The following is a 16171-nucleotide window of genomic DNA, read 5'->3' on the forward strand; positions in this document are numbered from 1 at the left end:
CTCCTCTGTGATCAGAAGGTGAGGTGAACTTTGAGTAAATGAATCTTAAGGTAGGCAGCCATGTGGCCTGCGGTTAATGGAGAGGAATAGTGAGGTTTCTGTGGGCTTGAGTGTCAAGAAGGAAAGAGCTAAGTCTGAGAGATTTAGTTTCTCCTCTTTGCTCACCTCAGTTGAGAGAGACTGACAAGAAGGTATCTTCTCAGACCTCCATCCAAGGATGGGGGAGTTCTCCCTAAGCTCTATCAAGCTTACACATAGCCCCACACAGGAGCAGTAGATTCATAGTGCAGGTACCTAGCACCAGAGATAACCCTGGAGGCAAAAAAAAAAAAAAAAAAAAGGTATGAAGCAGGACAAAATGTTTAATAAAAAGGACTCAAAGGTAGAATAGATTGAATGAGAATAGGGACCATTTTATTTTTTATTGTCTATTTTAGGTATGTTCCTAGGAGTCTTTTAAATTAAGTTTCATTGAAAATAAATGTCTTGAACTAATGAGACTTAGGTTCCTTGGCTATGATTGCTTTCTTTCCCATACTAGAGCCTTTGCTGCTACATAGCACCTTTTACTTCCAAAGGAAGCACGAGCACTTCATAAACTTAGCCAGTAGATGTATAAACTTTATGGTCAAGGAATCAGTCTACCTCTGAAAGGTAACCTGTTTCTGGTGTGAAAAGTAGCAATTGTTTACATATGTTTAACCCAAAGGCATAAAGGGCCAAGCATTAGGTTTAAAGCTCTATGATGCCTTAAAGCAGGTCCTAGTAGGATTTCCTTTCCTTTATTAAGTTCTCTTCTACACTGGATTTAGTTGATGGAGCCCCAAAGGAAGTAAATCCAATGAGTGAACTGAACTCATGACCCTAAACACATGGTTAAAATTGGTCTTAATATAATAACCTGAAATAGCCTCCTAGTTTTAAATTTAGGGGAGGTCAACAAGCAAAAAAAAAAAAGAAAGAAAAATCTCTTTAAATTCTTGTTTGTTGTTGTTGTTACTGGGGTTTCACTGCTCCAGCCTGATTATTATTATTATTATTACTGATATAATAGTTATTTACAAGATTCAAAGGTATTATTCGTATAGTTCCAGATTACTTTTCTTCTTTTTGTTTTAGAAGTCATTTTATTTGTGATTAATAGTTTTTAAGATTGTAAGCTTACATGGTATAGTTCCATACTACACCCACTACCAAAACCCTGTGCCCCCACCCTCCAAATGATAAGCACAATAGTTTTCACAAAGTCTTAGAGACAGTGTTTACTTCTTTTTTTTTTATTGCAATTTCATATATTTCAGTTCTCTAGATTATGACTACCAGGGAGCTTTCTTTCTTTATTTTCTCTTCAGTCATAATATTCTGACCATTGGTTAATTAATTAATTTTGCTGCCATCAAGATTATTACTGGGGCTTAGTGCCTGCACAATGAATCTGCCACCCCTGGAAGCCTTTTTTTCCCCCTTATTTGATAGGACACAGAAAAACTAAGAGGCGGGAGAGAAGATCGAGAGGGAGAAAGACATCTGTAGTACTTGCTTCAGCACTCATGAAGCTTTCCCCCTGCAGGTGCTGAGTGGATATTTGAACCCAGGTCCTTGTGCATGGTAATGGGTAGGCCTAATGAGGTGCTCTGCCACCAGCCCCAGTTTATTTTTTAAACCAGTGCACACTGCTCAGCTCTGACCTCTGGTGGCACTGGGAATTGGACCTGGGACCTCAGAGCATTAGGCATGAAAGTTTTCTGCATAAATATTATGCTATTTCCCCAACACCCTGATTTTTTTTTTAATTTTGCATAGCCACAAAAATAAGTAGACATACCTTTATAAAAAACATTTATGTCAGCAATGAACCACATAGACAAGAGAAATTCAAAAATTCCCATTGCTTGGTGATGAACATTCTAACCATTCTAATGTTATAGATTTTACTGGGTGGTAGCCTCATACATCTGTGTTCACCACATCTCTTGATAAGATCATTTACTGTAGGGCCTGAAAGCCAGCCCCGCCCCCTGCTTCATGCTCCATTGCTGACACTATGGTCTATTTACATAATCATTGTTTTGCCTGAAAGATCCCCACAACCGTTATCCCCTCAGGGTATTGCTAATTCAGTTAAAAACATCCCATTGCAACAGTTGCTAAGGACTCTTCCACCTTCCCAGCATGCCTTTTGCCTCTCTCCACCCGCTTTCCTAGCCAATATTGTTCCCAACTTGCCACTTCCATTTTTACCCTATAAAGCTCGCTGTTGTCTCAATCTCTTTCTCTTCCGCGTCCCAATCTAGAGAAGGCTGCTGTGCATAGCGGGAGGTGGCCATTTTGTTATCTCCACATGGCCTAAACCCACCGTGATCACACCCAACTCTGGAGTGTCCGCAATTATAAAGAATTGTATTACCAAGCCGCCACGAGTTCCTCGTCTCTCTCTCTCTGGCAAAGCTAGCCCGGAAATTTACCCTTGTATTTGGTTTAATTTCATATTGTTTGATTCATGATAGCACCTAAGAATACAAAGATCCACTGTTAATATTGCCAGTAAGAGGTCACATTCAACAATTATCCTGGAAATGTATGAAAAAGTATTGAGAATCACAAAAGTGTAAAGTCATTTATGGTTATTGCTCATTAATCAGGCACATCCCAGTCTACACAGCTCTGATGCTGAAGAAAAAGAACAAAATGACAGAAACTGTGAATGTCTGCTTCATAGTAAGAAAGGCTAAAAATTATTCAAGAATGGTATATATCAGATATGGAAAGTTTTATTAATGATTTGGATTGAAGACAAGACACAGAATAATAAGCCTCTGAACACTATGACAATCATAGCTAAAACATAAAGTTTTCAATGTTGAAATAAAAGCCAGACCACCTGAATTTACCAATGTCTTTTGATTGTTTAAAAGACACAAGTATCATTACACATGTCATAATTAGAAAGTGAATGATAGGGGGCGGAGCCAAGATGGTGACAAAAAGCAGCAACTGGCATGAGTTACAACAAGCAGCAGCTTGTGACCTGGGATTCTCTGGATAGGGTAAAATACTGGTCCGGGCTGTCAACAGGAGGGTGAATACAGGGTCCTTAAGGGTAATACCAATGAGGAGTCCTATAGCTCACTCTAGGGATAGAAAACGTAGGCCAGGGGGGAAAAGAAAGGAATATCTTTTGATTCTTTCTGAAATCACCCCTCCTCCCACCCAGAACCAGCCCCCAGGTGCCCAACAACAGATGAGTGGCTGAGAAAGTTGTGGTATATATACACAATGGAATACTACACAGTTATTAAGAACAATGAACCCACCTTCTCTGACCCATCTTGGATGGAATTAGATAGAATTATATTAAGTGAGCTAAGTTAGAAAGATAAAGATGAGTATGGGATGATCCCACTCATGAACAGAAATCAAGAAAGAATAACAGAAAGGGAATCTCAAAGCAGGATGTGACTAAATTTGTAGTAGGGCATCAAAGTAAAAACCCTGGGTTGAGGGTGAGGGTGGATGCTCAGATTCATGGTGGGGTAGGGGGGAGGAGGGGAGAGGGGATGGGATGGGACATACAGTCTTTTGGTGGTAGGAATGGTGTTTATGTACATTCCTATTAATTTGTAGTCATATAAATCACTATTTAATTAATATGAGAGGGGAAAATTGATTGAATGTTTCAAACTTTTAAAATCACAGGCTGAGTCTTTTTAATACATAGGCTGAGTTTTTGATATGTTGACTCTCTTAAAAGCTTAGACTAGGGAGAACAGAAGCAACCAGTGGCACAGCTATATCAAATAATATCAAAGGACAAAATTATGGTGATGTTGTATATGATACAGCAAATTCTAACAAAGGAATTTTTCAAAGTTAGCCCAATTGCCAAACAATATTATTATAGCAATAACTATCTATTGTCTTCTTAAACACTTAAGACAGCAGGAACTTCCCACTTGCTCTGTAGAGCCTAGATTTCCCACAGTCCTGGAACCTCTAGGGTAGGGCTCACTTTCCTGCATGCTTCTCTCAAGTCATACCAAATAATATTGCATCCACTGATCCCAATCAATTAATGCAATGAGTACCGCCTCAGCATGCTTCACTTCAGACTGTATCCAGAGACGGCAGGCATGAAATGCCAACTCTTCACGCTCATTACTAAGGTGAGACCTTTGCTTTTATGGTATTCTCTAATTCCATTCCAGGAGGCTCACTTCTTAACAAAGTTCCAAAACCTAGATATAGAACAGGTCCCCTAAGATAGAGCATATGTTCACATGTATCCATAAATTAGGGCAAAATATATACCTGAAAGCAAAAATACACAAAAGTCTGTAATGAGTCAGTATCAAGTTCATAATGAAATAATGAAATAGTGTCCACTTAGACTTAGATTCCTTCCTTACATACTTTCTTTTTTCTTACATACTTTCTATTACAGTTCTCACACTCACTCCAAAGCTAATGCTATCAAAGCAAGGACTGCAAAAGTTGAATAAGGGCAAGAGACTGGCATACTTTAACGATGACTCTTTAGTCACTATCAGGCCATTCCAACAGCTGGGGCCCTAATCGGGGAGTCCTGAGATTCCCAAACAGACTTGATGCACCTAGACTTCGAATAAACCCCTCTCTCCATTGTTACCGGTCATCTTTATCTGGAACAACAAAATAGACCCCTTTGTGGGCCCCCATAGGACCTTGCCCTCAACTTGGATAAACAACGGTAGGGAATGTTCCATCCTCCTAAGGGAGGATGGACAACATACTCTATGCTACACCTGAGGAAGATGGGTCAATATTGGGGCAGCATGGAATGTTCCTATTTATGACCACAGAGTGTGAGCTCAGATCTACAGAGATGCAGAGGTCACATAGGCTCCTAGGCTGACTATGAGCCCCAGATCACATCAAATCAATGAGGGTTACAGTCAACAATATTTATACACCTTTTCCATATTAGGGAGCTACTCTCTTCCCTGGTCAAGCTTTCTGTTCCTTTTCCAGCCATGAAGTCATCTCCCCAGACAATAACTTGGATCCACTGGCATATCAGATTTCAGGCTCAGGGGCAAAAAAAAAGGAAACAAACAAACAAACTAGTATAGCCAGGCTATACTAAGTAAAATATGCCTACTAGCTATCTAAAAAATGGAGGACCCTTCAACTGTTCATGTGCAGTATTCCAGCCCTTAGGTCCATGATTGGTCGACAATTTGTTTGGCTTTGTAAGTTAACTCTCTTGTCAACCACCAGGTTCCAGATGCTATTATGATGTAGACCAGACTTTCCTGGACAGACCACCCCAACAATGTGTCCTGGAGCTCCACTTCCCCAGAGCCCTTCCTTACTAGGGAAAGAGAGAGGCAGGCTGGGAGTATGGCTCGACCTGTCAACGCCCTTGTTCAGAGGGGAAGCAATTACAGAAGCCAGACCTTCAACCTTCTGTATTCCACGATGACGTTGGGTCCATACTTCCATAGGGTTAATGAATAGGAAAGCTATCACAGAAGGGGAATTAATATAAATAATAATAGGGGATACAGAGTTCTTGTGGTGGAAATTGTGTGAAGCTGTACCCCTCTTATCCTATGGTTTTTTCAATTTCCTTTTTCTAAATAAAAATTTAAAAAATAATCAATTAATAAATAGATAAAATAATAGAGACATTGCAAAAGCAAAGTGAACATTCAAACAATCTATCAATAATTTATATCTGTGAGAACCTTTCTTCATACATTTTTCTCTGAAATTAGATTTTCCATAAGAATACACACACACACATAACACATAAGGGTCCAAGGAAATAAGTTACTATCTTTTGGTTTCTTGGATTTTCAATTTTGCTAACACTATTACTAGAATGTAAACAAATGAGAAACAGAGGAGGAGAAAGAATACTGAGATGAGGCAATGGGCAAGTAGAAACTGTTCTGTTATGTGCTGTCAGGCTTGAGTGTGAATAAAGCTGCACCTGGAGAAAGAGAAAAAAGGAAGCATTCATCCATCTCTCCTCACATAGGAAGCCAGATAGGGAAAGGGGGCTGTTCTGTCAAGAGCTTGATTCAGGAGTCCTTTCTCAGTGAAGATTAATCATACGAAAGGGCAGGGGTAAAGAATACCCTGTTCTATTTGCTTCTCAATATCTCCCCTCTGCCCCGGTCCCAAATGTCTCTATTTTCATATGTCCAGATATTGGTGGAATAGAGCTGATGAAAGGTCTGAGACATCTGGGAGATGAATCACTTCATGCAGAAATGGAACTATTAGCTGTGTTTAGTTCAGCACAAAGACCTTGAGAGGTGTCTAATTGAGAAGGCAGTGACAGAGCTAGAAAACAGTGAAGATTTGGAAAGAATCTCACAACTAATTTCTTTATTGATTTAATGGGGCATAATTTGCTAATGTCTACAAAACCCATAGTGAGCCTTTCCCATGATGCTTATGGTTTTAAAGGACATGGCGTTCCCCTGTGTTTGTGCAAGTTTGGATGAGTGCTTGACAAGTGAAAGATATAGTTGAATAAATTAAATGTAAGTTTTTTGTTTTACAACCCATTATTAGACTGATGACCATTTAAACATAAAATGAGATATTCTGGCATGGCAAAAGCCTCACAATTCTCCAGAACCTCAGATTTAGAAGTAGACATTGGCAGTCAAATGATTTTATCCTGTTAGGCCATTTTATGAACATCACATTGTCTTTGGATAATTTTAGAAAGATAAAAAAATGAAAGTGTAAAAATGTCCAACATATTTTTATTAAAAAATAGAAATACATTATATCATATAGACTCTTTTGTCAAAGTAAAAAAAATAGCCTCACTTTCTTTTAAATGCTAAAATTATATTAGTTATACATGCTCTAGGATGATTGTGTGCTCTAGACTCCTTTCCCCTAGTTCCCAGAGAATTAGTAGTATTTGTGCTAATTCTGGTGTTTTAAAGAAGAAATCATAACTATTTTCCTAAGTGAAATAATTGAAGTAACCTAAAGAAACTTGACCCTTTAGAATACTAAAATTTATTACTATAATTAAACTCGCATTTTCCTAATAGCTAATGTGAATCTAGATGTGAGTTATGCTTAGATTTTAATCTCTAATCTCTTTACTGATTTTTCAATTTCCAAACAAACAGACTATGTGAATGAGAACAAGATTAACCACATGGCATCAAATTTCTTTTTGTAAAAAGAGAAATAATAATAGGGGTGTAAAAGAGTGAATTCATAGAAACCTTTCCTGCCTTGAATTCACTGCTGTTGTAACTTCTATAATGTTCACACAAATATAACAATTAAAATATTGGTGTGAAAATATCACATTCACTGAACTCAGTTCTCCCTTTCTATCTAATGTCTTCCAGAGAGAAAGAAAAATATTTTAGATATTACTTCACAAGTAAATTTATAATCATGTATTCTAAGGTTATTTTAAGAAACATAGTGAGTTCTCCAAGATTATGTTTAATAAAAGAAAAAAAAACTCAGGTAAAGAATCAGAGGATTACTCTTGAGGAGGTATCAGATAAAGTAAAACCTGAAGGATAATAAAAGGAAATTGTAAAGTGTAAGAGTGGCCTGGGAAATGGCTCAACTTGTAGACCATATGTGAGTTACTAGTTTGATTCCTGGTGTCACATGCACAGGAGTGTTGCTCTCACTGTTATTCATTATTTTTTTCTCACCAGTTATTGTTGGGGCTCAGTGCCTGCAAGACCAATCCCCACCTCTCCTGGCAGCCATTTATTCTTTTCTTTTTTTCTTTTTCTTCTTTGATATTACAGACAGAAATTAAGAGGGAAAGAGAGAATAGGGGGTTGGGGCAGTCTGGCAGTAGTGCAGTGGGTTAAGTACAGGTGGCACAAAGCTCAAGGACCAGCACAAAGATTCCAGTTAGAGCCCCCAGCTCCCCACCTGCAGGGGGGTCACCTCACACGCAGTAAAGCAGGTCTGCAGGTGTCTATCATTCTTTCCTCCTCTCTTTTTTCCCCTCCTCTCTTGATTTCTCTGTCCTATCCAATGACAACAATAATAAAGATAACAACAAGGGCAACGAGATGGGAAAAATGGCCTCCAGGAGCAGTGGATTTGTGGTGCAGGCACCGAGCCCCAGCAATAACCCTGGAGGCACGAGAGAGAGAGAGAGAGAGAGAGAAGAGGAGAGGTGGAGAGAAAGAGACCTGCAGACATGTTTCATAGCTCATAAACTTTCCCCCTTGCAGGTGGAGAGCCTGGAGTTCAACCTGGTCCTTGAGCACAATAATGCATGTGATCAACTGAGTATGCCATTGCCCAGTCCCCATAAATATATATATATATATATATATTTAAATATTGAAAATTATTGCAGAGTAAGAAAGTTCATAGAAAGACCTACCAAAGCAAAATATATAACAAAAAAAAATTCACAGGCAACTTAAAGATGAATGACTAGATAGTAAATCTTACATGCTGCTTTTCTAAGATTTCCCTACTAAATGACTTTACAGAAATTATAACCAACAGAATGGAAGAGCAGGTAACTGAAGGGCAGAAGAAAATAACAAATATAAATAGTTTTTTCCAGAGAGCAGCAACGTTAGGGCTGCCCCACTATCCGAAGGGAGGCTGGGTCAGCCTACTCTGCTACTTTGAGGAAGATTGGTCTGGAAATTAGGGCAGTCTATAATGTTCCTAGCTATGGCCATGGACTGCAAGTTCAGATTGACAGGGACACAGAGGTTACACAAGCTCTTGTGCTTAAATATGAATAGATATGGGCCCTAGGTCAGATGAATGGGGTTAACAGTTAATGGTATTTATATACTTTTCTCATATTTGGGAGCTACTCTCTGCCCTGATCCAACTTTCTTGTCCTATTCTCAACTCTGGCACCATCTTCCCAGAAAATACTTTTACTCCATCTTCATGTTGCTATCGGGCTAAGGCAAAAAAATAGAAAAAATTAGATGAGCCCTTTGGAACATACCTAAAATAGTCTTCCTAGCTTCTTCCAACACGAAGACCCCACATCTCCTCTGCTATATTCTTACATTTGGGTTCCTGTTTATTGAACAAATTGTCCTATTTTATATCATCACAATTAGCCACCAAGTCGTAGATACCACCATGATGCCATCCTGACTTCCCTGGCCAGACGAGCTCACCAATGTGTGTGTTGGAACCTCACCTCTCCAAAGACCTACCCCACTAGGGAAAGATAAAAGCAGGCTGAGGGTATGGATCAACCTGCCAAATGTCCATGCACAGCAGAGTAGCAATTACAGAAAACAGACCTTTTATCATCTGCATCCTGTAAAGAATTTTGGTCCATACTACCAGAAGAATAAAGAATAGGGAAGCTTCCAATAGACAGGATGGGACACAGAACTCTGGTGGTGGGAACTGTGCTTAATTGTACCCCTATTATCTCACCCCTCCTAATCATCATTAAATCACTAAAAAAAGTATTTTTCCTTTTATTCTCTCTTCTTTTGTTGTATTTTTCTCAATAGTCATAGACCTGCATGACTCCAACAGTCATCTTATTCCTTTCTGCCTATAGTCCTAACAGGTTTGATGAGTTGATTTTCTACTAGGTGGTCTTAACCCCTGGGTTTTTGCAATTCAGTCTTTGCATTCAACATTTAGTCTTAAGGTTGGTTATGTCTAACTGCTTTTGCTCATTTTTCCCCTAATGATGTTATTTCTAAGACTCAGGGTCTGCATGATGAGATCAATCTGTATGAGTTTTTCTAATTCTGGCTTGTCTTACTCAACATTATGCCTTCTAGTTCTGCCCATAATATTGCGAAGAAGATGACCTACCTCATCATCTTAACCTGCATAGTATGCCATCATGTATATGTACTATAACTTCCTTAGCCATTCACCTGTCATTGGGCACATGAATTACTTCCAAGTTTTAGCCATTAAAAGTTGTGCTTCTAGGGGGCCGGGTGGGGTGGTAGCGCAGAGTTAAGTGCACATGATGCGAAGCACAAGGACTGGACCCGCGTAAGAATCACAGTTCGAGCCCCCCGGCTCTCCACCTGTAGGGAGGTCACTTCACAAACGTTGAAGCAGATCTCCAGGTGTCTATCTTTCTCTCCCCCTCTCTATCTTCCCGTCTGCTCGTGATTTCTCTCTGTCCTATCCAACAACAATGACAACAACAAGGGCAACAAAAGGGGGGAAAAGTTATGCTTCTGTGAACATTGCTGTTCATAGGTCTTTTAGCTTTTTTTTTTTTTTTCACCCTGGATAAATCCCTAGGAGAGGGATTTCTGGGTTTTAGGTATCTCTAAGGGTATTTTTGATGAAATTATCTAGAGTAGATTTGGTTGCTCTATGTGTTGGTTTAATCAACATACATAGAACGTAAGAGGTAGACCAAATGTTGGTTGTAGTTTGGTTTCAGTGTGTGTGTATGTGTGTGTAATTATCTTTATTGGAGACCAGACCAAGTTTTTAAAAAATTACACTGTTTTGGGCATATAATTTCATAAATATATATGTGTGTATGAAACACACACACACACATTCACATATCCTTCTGACAAAGTCTTATCTTTCACTCACCCTAATAACTTCCATAGTTCTCACATTGTTTTTGTAAGTTCATTGATCTAGTCATTCATTGACTATATCAGACACTGCACTTTCCTATTCTGTATAGCTCTATATATTCTTAATTTTTATTCAGGAGTAACACAGAATTACCTGGAAATATTTAATGCTTCTATATCTTATTTTCAGATTAGAGCCTTAACCAACAGGGGCTAATTATTCTTCACAACTGAAGCAAAGGTCTTCCACAGGCCTTAAGGTTTTTTATCTGGCTAATGGGAATAAAGAGGCAGTTCCCCTCCTCCAACCCTGAACGTCCAGTAAATAGCACTAGGTATAGTTCTTTCAGGTGTTTTTCTTTTCTTTTCTTTTCTTTTCTTTTCTTTTCTTTTCTTTTCTTTTCTTTTCTTTTCTTTTCTTTTCTTTTTTTTGTTACCAGAGCACTGCTCAGCTCTGGTTTATGGTGGTGAACCTGGAACTTCTGAGCCTCTGGCATGAGAGTCTCTTTGCATAACCATTATGCTAACTACCCCTACCTTCAGGTGATTATGCTAACTACCCCAACCCTCAGGTGATTTTTTGATTCAGTTTCAAGTAGCTTTTTCACATGTGAATGATGAATACACACCCTCTTCAGAGCTCCATAGTCAGTCTCTCTGTGTACTTCTCTCTCTCTCTCTGTCCTGTCAGTGCTGACTTTGTTATTCTCTTCAGAATTTCAACTCTGTCTCTTTACATTTAAGAATCAACTGAATTCTTTCTGAGCACCTCAGCCTGTGCTGTGGCACGGAAAATAAATATCTCAGGGAAGTTCATTTGGAGAAAAGTGTGTGTCTCATCTTAAAACTACCTACCAGAGATCAAGGTCTCTTTTTGTCTTATAAATGCTAGGTGGTAAACCACTGTTTTACTTATTTTGACAATTTTTGACAACTTTTATCTTGTTCCAGATATAAAGGCAAACATTCTATTTATATAATTATGCCTTAAGATGCATCTAAATCATGGCTATATCTCTTCTTTTTAACTAAAGGGTTCTGATAACTTTTTTGTTAGATTGTTCCTAACACATCAATTTATAATTTATTGAGCAGTCATTATGAACCATAATGACACTAAAAATCAGACTCAGCAAATTAAACCCAGAAATTTTCAAACACAGAAATAAAAGGGATTCACCTTTTCTTGCTTTCTTACCAGAGCTTCTCAGATTTTCACATGTAAATGAAACATTTTCTTTTGTTAAAGTGTACATTTTGACTTAACAGTTCTCACGTGAGGCCAGAGACGATGCTGCAGATATACCCAGTTTTTTGGATGAGCCACCTGTGGACATAATATAACATTTTATTAAGAAATGAGACTGGAGTCCATAAAACAATTTACTTGGCTATTGTGCTGCTTTGCCATGTGCATGACCCATGATTGAGTCTGGCCTACATGGCATTGAAGGACTCTTCAGTGTTGTAATCTCTTTTCTCTCCTTCTGCCTCCCTCTCCCTGTTTCTCTGACTGAGAGAAGACAGAGAGAGAAAGAAAGAAAGAAAGAAAGAAAGAAAGAAAGAAAGAAAGAAAGAGAGGAAGGAAGAAAAGAAAGATAGAAAGGAAGAAAAGTAAGAAAGGAAGGAAGAAAGACGCATGAAGGGCAGTGATATAGCACCTGGAATGGTGCCTACTTTTTCCATGAGTGTAATCCAGCATCGAGTCCTAGCCACCAATTTAGTGTGTGGTGCTCTCCCTCTCTTTCTCCTTCCTCTATGAAAAATTTCACTCAGTGCAGTAAATTTCTAGGGGTGACAAAAAGAAAAAGAAAGAAAGCCTTATGGTTGGAATCCAGGTTACAAAAGATATTAAATCTGGTGTTATTAATCTTTTTATGGTCAATAATTATGCAGTCATAGAAGAGTAACATGTGAACAATGGTCTAAGTATTATCTATCCTTGTACTTCAAGAGTCTGACATAATGTATTGGTTTATAGAAAATAACTTTTTGTTGAAATGAACTCAATACAACATGGGAGTAATAAATTTTCATTAGAGAAATTTACTCCAGTGAGTTTTAATTTATTTTTATCATATATACCCCTATAAAAGTCTATAAAAAGCATGTGCTGATAAGCATCCAAAATTTTTATCTAAGTCAATACATATGTGTACCTCCTAAAGTCATTTCATAGATCATTTAGGACTTTTGAAGCTCTTAATTATATATATATATTTATATATATATATATGACTGAAATCTTAAATTCTTGACCAAATCTCAGGGTTGATCATTGGCAGAACTTTTACTATCTCCTGAGTCTGTTAACTTTCAATGATTAAAAAAAAAAAAAAAAAAAAAAAAACCTCTATTACACTATACATTCCCCTTCCCCCCAAATAGAGTATTTTTTCCATTCCCAACAAATGGGGACTTCATTGTATAAAATCAAACTAGCTGACTACTGGGAATTGTACTTTTGTCTTGAGAATCGACAGTGTAAGTGTATATGGTTCCTCAGGGGAATTGCTTAAGTGCAACCCGCACCACCTGTTGCTAAATGTGTCCTTGAGTAGCTTCAGCACCAAAGGGAATGTGAATGTTATTGTGACATCATTTCTGGCCAATGCAAGGGAGGGAGTTTGTACACTTATCCAGATGACTTTTGCACATAGATTTTTGCATCCTGAGCTTTCACAATAGTTGGCACCATTTTTCTCTCACTCCCTGTGAGGGGTATACACTTACAGAAATTGCCACAAGAGATGGGACACTAAGTCTATGGACATACCACCCTGAACACACCCGATCTTATCTGATATTGGAGGAAAAGACATTAGACATTATGAACTTTGGACTTAAGAACAATGAATCTGGAGCACCATTTTAAGAAGATCTTCATGTATAGACTGTGATGTAATTAAGCTCACTGAGAGTTTGAACTTGCAGTAAGCACACCGACAATATCACAAAGAAACAGAGACCCATGAATGTGTCAACAAGAGGCAGCCCATGGAAGAATCTCAGGGGAACTGCTTTCTTGTTTGTTGCAAAAGGAAATGTTTCAGGACTTTCCTCCTAAAAATACAGGAGTAATTTCTGCGAGTTGTTTTGGCAAACCTGTGACAGCTAGATCACCATGCTTTACAATTTGGGGGAAATAAAAAAAATTCCCTGGAGCAAAAGTGAATGTGAGAATATCTTGAAACAGAAGGACATTCCACCCAGCATTTTCCATGTTGACCTCTTTAATGTCTTTTGAAAGGTGAGGTCTGGCTCAGTGCAACCAAGCCATAAGGATATTCAAGTTTGCTGCTCTTTTGTGAAGATGTTGATTTGATTCTTGCTCCTTTATTTGAGAGTTTCCCAGTGGAATCTATTGATTTGTTTAAGCTTTTCCTGCTAGTCTTGAACTGGGTCATCGCAATAATTCTTAACATTTAACTAGAGTCATTAAAAATAAATAGACATTTGAGAATAGTGTAATTGGTTGTGAAGGCATTTCCAAGTTGGAAAGGCCAAAGGTGGCAAAGTCCATGTGGGTATGTTGTCTTTGAGACCTGACTTACTCAGCAGTTCTCTAAAACGACTAAAGACTTCCTATAGCTGCAGGCACTAATTTGTCCAAAAGACTGTTGTAAGACTTGGCTAGAGAAAATCAGGAACCCTATGAAAACATTACTTACTAATAACACATCCCAGCTGTTCACTCCCTGTTAAAAAGTAGAGAATGACGTGTTTTGGAACAGCTTAAGCACTCTGCTGGGTATGTTTTTAGGTCTGTACCAAGTCTTTAACAGCAGGAATACTATTCATTTTAATCAGAGTTCTGTCATTTATACTTGTCCCAAACCCCAACGTTCTGCTATTGATATGTTCAGGATATCTATCTCTGAAATTAGGTTATTGCCAAGTTACTATTATGGGTTTGTTCATCATGATCCTTGGTATTTTTTTTTATTCATGTGACTCAAATAGAAAGACATACTTTTATTGATTGATTTAATATTGATTGACAAAATTATAAGATAACAGGGGTTCAACTCCTCACCGTCCCTGCCACCAGGAGTTCTGGATCCTCAGCCTTTCCACTGTAAGCTATAGCAGTTCTCCTAAAGTTGCAGATATAACTATTATTTCTACAACTATCTGTCTATATTTGTATGTATTTGCCCCCTTTTTAAGGACATCTTCCCCCTATCATTTCTCCATCACTGGGAGTATGAATCAAAATTATTTTGGAGGTGCAGAAGGTGAGAGTTTTGGCTTCTGTAATTGCTTCTCCACTGGACATGAGCATTAGCAGAGTGGTTCATACTCCTGGCCTGTTTCTATCTTTCTCTAGTGTGGTAGGGTTCCTGAGAGGTGATATTCTGAGACACACTGGTGAGGCTGTCTACCCAGGGATGTCAGATTAGAATCATATTAGCATCTGCAACTTGGTTTCTGAAAGGTAGTTAAGATATTGAGCAGGAGGGGCTTGGATGTGGCATATGTGGCTGAGAGCACATATCACAATGCACAAGGACCTGGTTCAAATGAGCCCCAGGTCCTCACCTGCAGGGGAAAAAGCTTTGCAAATGGTGAAGCAATGTTGTGGGTGTCTCTCTTGCTCTCTATCACCCTTTCCTTCTCTATTTCTGACTGTCTCTATCCAATAATAAACAGGAACCAGAAGGTAGATACAGAACAGGTGAGAGTAGGGATTTTTTAGGGTGGTAAGAAGGTAGGAAATCTATTTTAGGTGTGTTCCCAGGGGTCCATAACTTTAGCAGTTTTTGCTTGAACTCGACATATCCTTAATATGAAGGTGGACTAAAATATAGGCAGAGTTGAGAATAGAGCTAGAATGCTGGATTAGGGAAGAGAGTGTAGCTCCCAAACTTGAAGAGAATATATAGATACAATTAACTGTTTACCTCATCAACCTAACCTCGGGCCCATGTATATTCATATTTAACACAGGAGCCTGTATAACCTCTGAGTCCCTGTCAGTCTGAGCTTGCAATCCATGGTCATAGCTAGGAGTATTCATTTCAGGACCAGTATTGCTTTTTTTTTTTCTCTTTTTTTCCCTTTTTCTTTTATTCATTTTAAATATCATTGAGGTTGCTTATATTTATTTTTTTCTTTTAAGTTTTTCTTTTTTCCTTTTTTTTTAGGACCAGTCTTCCTTAAGTGGCAGAGTAGGATGACACAGCCTTCCTTCAAAGAGTGGGGCAGTCCCTCCCACTGCAACTTTATAGTGAAGGTAAGGTCCTGGAGATGCCCTCAAAAGGACTTACAGTGATGTTCCTTGCCAGGCTAGCTTCGTGGGCGGGAGAGAGATGACCAGGAATTCCTGGCTGAGCTGGAATGCAATCCAATGCTGGCTTTATTCATCTGCATTTATATCTTCAGAGGCAGAAGTGGTAGGTCAGAAAAGGATATACTTAGGAGAGTGGGTGGAGAGAAGGAAAGCTTTCATCTAACCAGTGGGGATTAAACTAAGGCCTTGCAGGCAGAGTGGGTCTCAGACAAAACAATGATTATGTAAATAGGCCACAGCATTAAGCAAAGCAGGGGACCTGTCATAATAACCAACAGTTCCTGATGGTGAATTTTTAATATTGAGAAATATTCTTTTATGTTGA

The sequence above is a fragment of the Erinaceus europaeus genome, chromosome 1, assembly GCF_950295315.1.
Source record: "Erinaceus europaeus chromosome 1, mEriEur2.1, whole genome shotgun sequence".
Lineage (NCBI taxonomy): Eukaryota > Metazoa > Chordata > Mammalia > Eulipotyphla > Erinaceidae > Erinaceus > Erinaceus europaeus.